The following is a 10,785-nucleotide window of genomic DNA, read 5'->3' as shown; positions in this document are numbered from 1 at the left end:
GACATCGGTGTCAGAGCGGTGTGATTGCTGGCTGGAAGGAATCCACGAGCCAAGGAAGCTGGAAAAGGCAAGGAAACAGATTCTCACTGAGAGATTCCACAGAAAACACACCCTGTTGACACCTTGACGTGAGCGCGTTGTGGCCACTTTTGAACTTCTCGCTTCCAGAACTTGAAGGTACTAAATTCACATGGTTTAAAGTAGCTAGATGTGTGGTAACTTGTTACAGCAGCAGGAGGGTGTTATTGCGGTCTGGCAGCCATGATTCACTGTGGGAAGAAACTACACCCAGGGGTGGGTTCCAGGAGTCAGGGAGCATTAGGAGCCATCTTGGGTGACACAAAGGATCTGTCTGCTTTTAAGGTTTCGATATCTGTATTGTCAACCTGCTCCGTAGAAGGTTTTTTTGAATCTCTACAACCAGAAATTTGGATAAATACAGATTTCAGCAAGATCAGAGAAAGGGTCTTCCAAAGGAGCAATCTTTCCTGCCCCTGCATCCTCCGGGAAGTGGAAGAGAATACAAAGGCGAAGTAGGCTCTTTAACTGCTCAACTTCTTTTCTTCTGACCTAGTGGGAGAGTAGGTAGCAAATGGGAGGGCTACAGCCAGAGGACCTATTTCCATGTTTCTTGAGACCATTTTCTTTTCCTACCACAGTTGATTCCGACCTCCTTCCCTAAAAGGGGATTCCTAGTTGCAATTCCATAAATGTATTTTTTCCTGACAGAATTTAAGAACTACATCAGACTTTAAAGCCAAGAGATTCCTAAATAGAAAAAAATTTTTTTTAAGTTTATTTATTTTGAGAGAGAGAGAGAAAGCAAGCAGGCACTATGCACAGAGCCCAATGTGGGGCTCGATCTAATGAACTGGGAGATCATGACCTGACCTGAAATAAAGAGTCAGACACTTAACTGGCTGAGCCACCCAGGCACGCCTAGGTGAATTTTTTTTCCCTTTGAGTATTATTCTGAGACTTGTCTCTCAACCAGGTGAACATTTTCATACTGTTTCAAAAAGACGAGCTTGAAATGAAGACGTGTGTTTAAGAGAAAGCAAGTGATCTCCGTAGCAGCTGAGGTGAGCCTGTTTTTTGCAGAAAGCAAAGTCTGTGCTAGGGAAAAATTTTAAAGCTTATCTCTGGCTCCCTGTTGATCATGCCTAATATCTGAATGTGTTTTCATAATGTGGATATTATATTAAAGTTTTGGGCCACAATGAGTGAGGGAAGACTAATTTGTCCTACAGAGTATGTGCTGCCCAACAGAGACCTGCCAAGCAGGGGTCTTTCTTATTTTGGAAGCCATTATCTTTTTCCTAGAAGATATGAAATGCTTTAAAACGAATTAAACCAAGAAAGGAGATATGCCAGTGAGCAGATGGATTTCCAGCAAGGAAGTCCAGATCTCACCGTGCACTTTCCCAGGTTTTCCCCATGAAACTCACCCAATTTCTCAAAGGGGATTTAGAGGCCACTTAGTTCCCCTCATCATATAAGTGAGGGATTCAAGGGCTAGAGGCTTGATCTGCCGTAAAACTCGGCATCTGTGAGCACTAGGCTAAGTCCTTCAGGGAAAAGAATACAGTTTATTTATCCTTCAAGTGGTTTTCTCTTGACTTTCTTTTCCCTCTCCCCTTGTAATCAGACAGGAACTTTCAGCTGAAAAGTCTTGGAAACCACAACTCAAGCCTGTTTGAGCCTATCATTGAATAACCTAACTTAAAAAATCCCCAGGGAGGTTTGACTCTCAGAAGGTTTGACTAAATGCTTTCTCCAAAGCCCTGATTTCTCTCTGTCCCTTGGTTCTACATCCTCTGTGTCAGAGCCATTTTCAAATACACTCTGTCCTGGCAGTGATACCAGCTTCTCATTCTCCAGGTTTACCTCTGGTAGGAGAGAGTTCTTGTCTCTCTCGTGGCTGCCCACCAAGTTTCCAGCCTCCTATTGTCAGTGATCGGGTCCGATGCTCATCACTTAACCAATATCATTGGCTGGGACGTTGCACTACTCTGCTTTGTCTCTGAGCTGTGTGCCATAACCCTGGAGCCAGTGGGTAGAGCCGATACTTAATCACAGGGACTGAGAGTTGCAGGAAATTTTGGGTATTGTGTGTGTGTGTGTGTGTGTGTGTGTGTGTGTGTTTAATGTTTATTTTTCAAAGAGAAAGAGACAGAATGAGAGCAGGCCAGGGGCAGAAAGAGAGAGACAGATAGAGACTCCAAATCCAAAGCAGGTTCCAGGCTCTGAGCTGTCAACACAGAGCCTATATACCGGGGCTCAAACTGACAAACCATGAGATCATGACCTGAGCCAGAGTCAGACTCTTAACCGACTGAACCACCAATGCACCCCAAAATCCTGGGTATTGTTAACAAAAGAAGGGCAATGGATTCTGTCTGGCCCCCAGGTTCCAAATGGTTTTCTGTATTCACGTTTAAAATTTCTTCCTTGCTTGTTTACATTTAATTTATTGAGCACCTATGTACCAAACTATAATTAGGATAAAACAGACTAGGTCTCTGACACATGGAGTTTGTAATCTGAGGGAAGGATAACAAACAAGCATTAAGATAAATAATCCCACAAATAGGTGAAGTAAGAAATCAAGTGGTTTAGTGCTTGTGTATTAAAGATATGTGCTGTAAATATAGACTCATAATGTGATGTCTGGAATATTTTCTTCAAAGTTGTCTGGGTTTGTGGAGGAAGGTGGGAGTGTAGCTGAAGTAAAATTTGATAGGTAGTTGATGAAGCTAGTTGATGGGTATATGGGAATCATGTACTATTCTCTCTGCTTCTGTATATGTTTGAAATATTCTATGATAAAAAGTTTAAGAAAGCAATCCCACAGAAAAAACAGGCTTTGGGATAAGTGACATGGAATGGAAAATATATATATGTAAAATTATATATATAATATATATTATATATAATAATATAAATATATTTAATAAATAAATTATAAAATAAATTTAATAGTAAATCATCAATATTAATATATTAAAATTAAAATTATTAATATATTATTTAAAAAAAATTTTTTTTTTCCAACGTTTATTTATTTTTGGGACAGAGAGAGACAGAGCATGAACGGGCGAGGGGCAGAGAGAGAGGGAGACACAGAATCGGAAACAGGCTCCAGGCTCTGAGCCATCAGCCCAGAGCGTGACGCGGGGCTCGAACTCACGGACCGCGAGATAGTGACCTGGCTGAAGTCGGACGCTCAACCGACTGCGCCACCCAGGCGCCCCTATTAATATATTATTAATATATTATCCAATATATTTATTTAATTTAATTATTATTAATCATTTAATATTTAATATATTAAAATTAAAATTATTAACATATTAAATTTAACAAATTGTTAAATAAATATAATAAATAATATATAATATATATAATAAAATATAAATATTATAATATAATATATAATAAAATATAAATATTATAATATAATATAATATAGATAATAAAATATAAATATTATATTATTATAATATAATCTATATAATAAAAACATATATGGAGGGCTATATTCACCCTGGAGTGTTTCCAAGGTAAATAAAACAGTATGTGCAAAGGTCCTGTCTACTGCTGTGAACAAGGCCCTGTGCCTAATGTTGGGGGTATACAGGGATGAACCAAGTTTGGTCTCCACCATCATGTTGTCCACAGTTTATGTGGGAGACAAACACAAAAACATTCAAACACAATAAACAGGATACACTTCAACAATGAGAAAGCAGAGTAAGTGCAGTAGAGGTTAACATCCTAGAGGAAGTCAAGATGAATGTACCAGTGGAGGAGAGGGGGGAGGGGAGAGCAGAAGAGGAAGATTGGGAAAGGCTTCCTGGAGAAGCAGGTATTTAAGTGGCGCTTAGGGGTGGGTAGAATTCCCATAAGGGGAAGGGCAGGGAAGGACACTGCAGGCAGAGGCAAGTGCATGGTGCGTCTTCTGGCCTATTTTTGTCTGGGGTTCCCACCTGTAGCTTTGTCTCCACATTGTTCCAGCTTCTGGGGGAAAGGAGGTTCCTCCCATCACCCCTCCCTCCCCTGGGTTCTGGGAAGTCTCAGAGCACAGACCCCACATTCAGTGCTCTTGGCCTCCTCCTCCCTGTGTCCCACGCAAAGTGATCCTACCCTCACGCTTCCTGCTGTTGCTGCTTATGTGACTCGTGTTGGTGGGCGGCTGTTAGCAAGTTCATAATTAGGATGGTCTTCTTAGCGGTTTGAGGTCAAGATTGCGGAGGATCAGAATTTGCCTCAGCACAATGGAATACACTTGAGTGAGTGGCAGAGGAGTTTTCATTGTATGCTGTGGCTGTCATGGGGAACGACACTGCCATCCTTTTCTGTTCCACCTACTTTGTAAAGCGTTTAAAGAAACAAGCTTGAGGAGTGCCTCTTGAGAAGTGGGAGGAGTAGTGGGAGAGAAAGTTTCCCTCTCAGGAGCACATGTGACAAGTCTCTCTCTGATGTCTTTTGCATAAATAGTGGGATTCCCACGTAAGACTTAGTCTTAAATAAAACAAAAGATTGAAAGCCTGTCTGTTTTCAAAGATTGCTTCAAGAGCTGTCTATGTTGAATACCTGAAGGTGTTTTTCTTGCCCTAAAATAATTTGTATATGGTGAAAGTGAAGGTGAGGTCTTGCCGCACTGAATGTTTTTGAACCTTTTAGCATTTACAGCCAGAGTTGACACTCAGGCAGTTTTAAGGGATTCGCACCTACCAGGGAAAAGGAGGCAAGCTTTGATCAGAAAAAGGGTTTGTTGACAGGCTGGTATTAAGCGACTGTAGCAGACAATTTGGAACAGGGCTCCTGTTAGAACCCCTCAGGTTTATAGCTACTCAGCAAATGTTAAAAAGGCCATTCCTGGGGCGCCTGGGTGGCGCAGTCGGTTAAGTGTCCGACTTCAGCCAGGTCACGATCTCGCGGCCCGTGAGTTCGAGCCCCGCGTCGGGCTCTGGGCTGATGGCTCAGAGCCTGGAGCCTGTTTCCGATTCTGTGTCTCCCTCTCTCTCTGCCCCTCCCCCGTTCATGCTCTGTCTCTCTCTGTCCCAAAAATAAATAAAAACGTTGAAAAAAAAATTAAAAAAAAAAAAAAAAAAAAGGCCATTCCTCTAGCTGGAGGCAGTTCCAGGCCAACCTGCTAGAACTTGGTGCTCAGAGCACCTGCTGGGTTTCGGTGCCTATTCTGTGCTTTAGTCTAGAGACTTTTTCATTGACTCACCTGCAGACCTGTGGCTGCATTTACCAACAGGCTTAAGAGTTAGTAACTAGTCTGGTGTGAGTTGCTGAATTTCCTTATTTTTGCCAAGATTATATCTTCTTATTTATTTTATTATTATATATTTTTTAAAATTTTTTTAGCGTTTATTTATTTTTGAGACAGAGCATGAACAGGGGAGGGGCAGAGAGAGAGGGAGACACAGAATCCGAAACAGGCTCCAGGCTCTGAGCTGTCAGCACAGAGCCCGACGCGGGGCTTGAACTCATGGACCATGAGATCATGACCTGAGCTGAAGTTGGATGCTTAACCGACCGAGCCATCCAGGTGCCCCTTATTATTATATCTTAATGTTTATTTTTTTGAGAGACAGAGTGTGAGCGGTGGAAGGGGCAGAGAGAGAGGGGGAGACACAGAATCTGAAGCAGGCACCAGGCTCTGAGCTGTCAGCACAGAACCCGATGCAGGGCTCAAACTCAGGAATGGCAAGATCATGACCTAGGTTGAAGTCGGATGCTTAACCGACTGAGACACCAAGCCCCCCAAGATTACATACTCTTAAACTTGAGAGTTGTGATGGTTTATTTTATGTGTCACTTTGACTGGGCTAATGGTTGCCCAGAGAACTGGTAAGATCTTATTTCTAGGTGTGCCTGTGGGGATGTTTCTGTTTAGATCGGCATTTTAATCGGTAGATTGAATAAAGCAGATTGTCTTCCCCAGTGTGGGTGGGCATCATCCAGTACCTTCAGGGCCTGTATAGCAAGAAAAGAAGAGAGAACTCTCTCTCTCTCTCTCTCTCTCTCTCTCTCTCTCTCTCTCTTTCTCTCTCTGCCTAGCTAATTGAGCTGGGAAGTTGGATTTCATCTCTCAGACAAATTGGGAGGTCCACCATTGTTGCTGCTGGTTTCAGGCCTTCAGACTGTGGACTGGAAATATACCAAGGCTCTTGTGGCTCCAGCTTGCAGACTGTGGGACTTCTCAGCCTCCATAATCCTGTGAACCAATTCCTTATAATTAATCTCTTTATATATATATATATATATATATATATATATATATATATATACACACCTACACCTACCGATTCTCTTTCTCCAGAGAACCTTAATATAAGAATCAATAATGGTATAAAATTGTTTGATTTTTTTTTTTTTCACAAATACACCATGGAGTTTTCTTTTTCTTGACCAAGGGATGTTCATTCTCCATTAGATGCACTTCATTTTTCTATCTGATTTCCCACATTACTTCTTTTCATACCACCGCATTGCTCATCTTCCTATTCTTTTTGTTTGAGACTACATTTTTATAATACAATTCTGGACTCCTAAGTCTGTTCTGGGTATTCCAGGTTATTCACATCCATCTGGATAGGAATATTCTGGGGAAGGGTCAGGGAGTCGAATTTTTTATTTGGTTACTTTAGAAATGATTCATATCTCTAAAACTGTTAGCTTAAGAGTTGCTGCACATTCTGAAGTAAGAGATTTTTGAAGCTATTAAACAATATAGATTTCATAAAAACTTTATATACTTGATTTATTCATCCATATATTGAGTGCCAGGTACTGAGCTAGGTGTCATGGAGAAAACAGAGAAGATTATGACATTGACCATGGCAACAAAGTTCTTACAGTTGAATGAGAGTAGACAAAAATAAACATATTATGGTACAAGACACAGTGGATCTAAAAAGCAAGTTCCTAGTGCTATAACAGTACAGATGAAGGAGAGCTCTCTTCTGGTTTGTAGGAGCTGGGAAAGCTTGATGGAAGTGATTTTGAACTAAGGTTGAAGAAATTGGATGACAATGGGGTAGGGAGACAATTACAGACAAATGGCATGGCAAAGCACAGACAATACTGGGGGTGGGGTGGGGTGGGTATGCAGTTGGTTTTAACTGAAGGATACGGTATAATAATACCAATGAGAGAAATTATTTACTGAGTACCTACTAGGTGGGTGCATTGTTTTAAATCTGTGAACCCTATAAGATAAGCATCATTATTCCTTTTACAGATGGAAAGGTCATCTCCGAGAAGTAACCTGCCCACAGATCTATAGCTGTTAAGTGGTGGTGTTGGGAGTGCAGATGTACCTGTCAGAAGCCTGTGTTCTTTCTACCGCACTACTACTGTCCTCAACTTGCGTATATGGAGGGAAAGATGCAGAATGGCATTTTATTCATTCAGTAGATTGTGTAGGGTAAGAAAGAAGAGGCAGAGGCAAGGGAAAGAATACGCTTTGATTGAAAAAGACTTGTTAATAGGGTGTTTCTCTGGCAAAGGCATACTCCTAGCCAGATGACACTATAAAACTGATGTCGATGATAATAAGTAGGTGTCAGTGGATGCCAAAAACAGGCCAACAATTCTATCATCTCTGATGCTCACAACTATATGTATCACAGTTAGGTGATTCATTACTTGGTGTGGTGGAAAGACCAGAGGGGTAGAGTCAGAGAGAATTTGGTTAGAATGTTGCCTTTACCCTTTTCTAGGCTTTGAACTAGATTAAATTAAGTAGGTTATTTAAATTCATGAGCCTCAGTATTCTCATCTGTAAAATGAGCATATATGCATATGTCATAGAGTTCTTATAAATGTTAGAAAAAAGTTTTAAGAACTTAGATTGCATTTTATACTAGACAAAGCAGAAAAATTAGGTAATAAAAATAAAATTCTACTGTAGAGGCAAGAGTATCTCTGAGCATATGTAAATGAAAAACATGATAATAGTATGATAAAAATATGAATATTCATAGTATCAAAATTAACCTACCTTTTATAAAGATTGTTCTTTCCTTTACAAAAAGAATTCTATTCTAGACTAGGCAACTGAGGATTGACCATGAATTTAAAAATATTCTAAGAACTGAGAGGATTTATATTAATGTATCTAATAGCAAAATACACGTAAAAATGATCAGTTATAGAATCTCATGAAAAATACAACGCACTCTACTGTGTTGAAATAGGCTTTTACATCCATTGTGTTAATGCAGTTCTGTCGGAATTTTTAATGACAGTTTTTAATTCTTTTTGAGAAAAAATTCAGTACATCAAAAGTAGGTCAGGCTGTGCATAGATTTCTTTTACTAGCTTGATGTATGCTAACATAGTAGATTGAGAATTGAATCTTCTCAGAATGAAAAATGGATGATTCTGACATGTATATTGAGCATCAAAAATAATTATAAACATATTGATTGAAAGTATTGCTCTGGTTGTTTTGAATGGAATATTCTTGCAAAAAGCACTTGTCTAGAAGCCTTTGTTTTTGTTAATAGACTCTTTTAATTGAGACTCTTGTGTGGAAACCTCCCAGAGGGAAATCCTATAATTGCTGAAAGCAGGGAGGGAATGTACAGCATGCCAGATAATTCAACCTCTTCAAGCCCTGGCCCCTAATGCTTTAATTGATCTCTTACCCTATCCCAGGGCACTGGACCTCGATTAACTTATCCAAAGAAATATTTGGAACAACTTTTAAGCATATCCAACTATCAGAGTCTTGAGGATGTGTTGATGTTCATTTTGAAAAGCATCAAATAACTATTCCTAGAACATAAAGTGAAGAACCCTATTGAACTACATCAATAGTGTTAGAGATTTGTAAGGCAGAACCAAAGACACAAAACAAAACCCAAACCACAAACTGGGAAAGCGTATTCTCAAGAGTGCCTTGAAAAGAACTTGCTCACAGTTGGTGAGTTCGAGTCTCTTACCAGGTTCTGTGTTGACAGTGTGGAGCCTGCTTGGGATTCTCTCTCTCCCTTCTCTCTCTGCCCCTACCCTGCTTGCTCCCTCTCTCAAAATAGATAAATAAAAACCTATATGAAATTAAAAAAAATTTAAGTCTTAACCCTGGAATTTATCCTATTTGAGGCATTTGTCCCCTGTAAGTTGCCATAAATTTAGATGCATAAAATGTACAAATATGGTCACTGTAGCATTATTTATAACAGTAAAAATATTGGAAAGATTCTATCTAATAATAGGAAAGTGTTTAAGTACATTAGACGAGACTCGTAAGTTGGAATATTGTGCAGCCACTAAAAATGGAGTTTTCCTTGGATAAATACCTAGTAGTGCAATTATTGGATCCTTGGGTAGTTCTACTTTTAGTTTTTTTGAGGAACCTCCATACTGTTTTCCAGAGTGGTTTCACCAGCTTGCATTCCCACCAACGATGCAAAAGAGATCCTCTTTCTCCACATTCTCGCCAACATCTGTTGTTACCTGAGTTGTTAATGTTAGCCATTCCAAAAGGTGTAAGGTGGTATCTCATTGTGGTTTTGATTGGTATTTCCCTGATGATGAGTGATGTACAGGTGTGCTGTTTTGAAGGGACACATGCACGCCAATGTTTATAGCAGCACTATCAACAATAGTATGTAAAGAGCCCGAATGTCCTGAATGTCCATCGATGGATGAATGGATAAGGAAGAGGTGGTACATATATACATAGGAATATTAGTCGGCAATTAAAAAGAATGAAATCTTACCATTCGCAGCTATGTGGATGGAACTGGAGAGTATTATGCTCAGTGAAATTAGTCAGAGAAAGACAAATATCATATTCACTTATATTAGGACTTTACTAGACAAAACAGATGAACATAAGGGAAGGGACACAAAAATAATATAAAAACAGGGAGGGGGACAAAACATGAGAGACTCATAAATATGGAGAACAAACAGAGGGTTACTGGAGGGGGTGTGTGGGGGGGATGGGCTAAATGGGTAAGGGGCACTAAGGAATGTACTCCTGAAATCATTGTTGCATTATATTCTAACTAATTTGGATGTAAATTAAAAAAAAAAAAACAAAATAAAAAACAAGAAAAAAAAATGGAGTTTTTGAGCAATAGCTTATAATTTCAGAAAACTCTTAGAGTTTTATATAAGGATGAAAATTAAAATTGTAGAGACAGTATCTACCCAAATTATAAAAATATCAAAATATGTTTACATTAAAATTATTAGCAAGAAATATACAAAAATATAACGGCTTATTGTGGGGTATTGGAATTTTGAATGATTCCTTTTTTCATTCATTCATTCATTTATGTAAAGTCTTTATTGAGAAACTAACATGATAGGTACTATACCAGAGCTGTACAATTAATGATAAAACTTAAATAACCTCTGTCATCATTGGAAGCATAGTCTATTGAAGAAGACATATGTTAATTAAAAAAAAAAAATCACATGCAAATAAATGTAAAATTGCAACTGTGATAAGTGCTAAGAAGGAAGGTGACCATGAGAGCACACAGTAGGGGACTTAGCATAATGTGGGGTTTAGTTCACTAAAGCGCTGACAAGTATACTAAAATTGGACAGGTGGGTAGATTTAAGCAGATACCCAGGGGAGGAGGATTGGGAGAACATTCCTTTGCCAAGGAATACCACTGCAAGGTCCCTGTAGTAGGATGGAGCCCGGTGAGTTTATTTTTTTTATTACTTTTTTTATTATGAAATTTATTGTCAAATTGTTTTCCATACAACACCCAGTGCTCATCCCAAAAGGTGCCCTCCTCA

Source organism: Herpailurus yagouaroundi, unplaced genomic scaffold (genome assembly GCF_014898765.1).
Source record: "Herpailurus yagouaroundi ecotype Mexico unplaced genomic scaffold, PumYag 29, whole genome shotgun sequence".
In the NCBI taxonomy this organism is placed as follows: Eukaryota; Metazoa; Chordata; class Mammalia; order Carnivora; family Felidae; genus Herpailurus; species Herpailurus yagouaroundi.
This window is presented reverse-complemented; position numbering follows the sequence as displayed.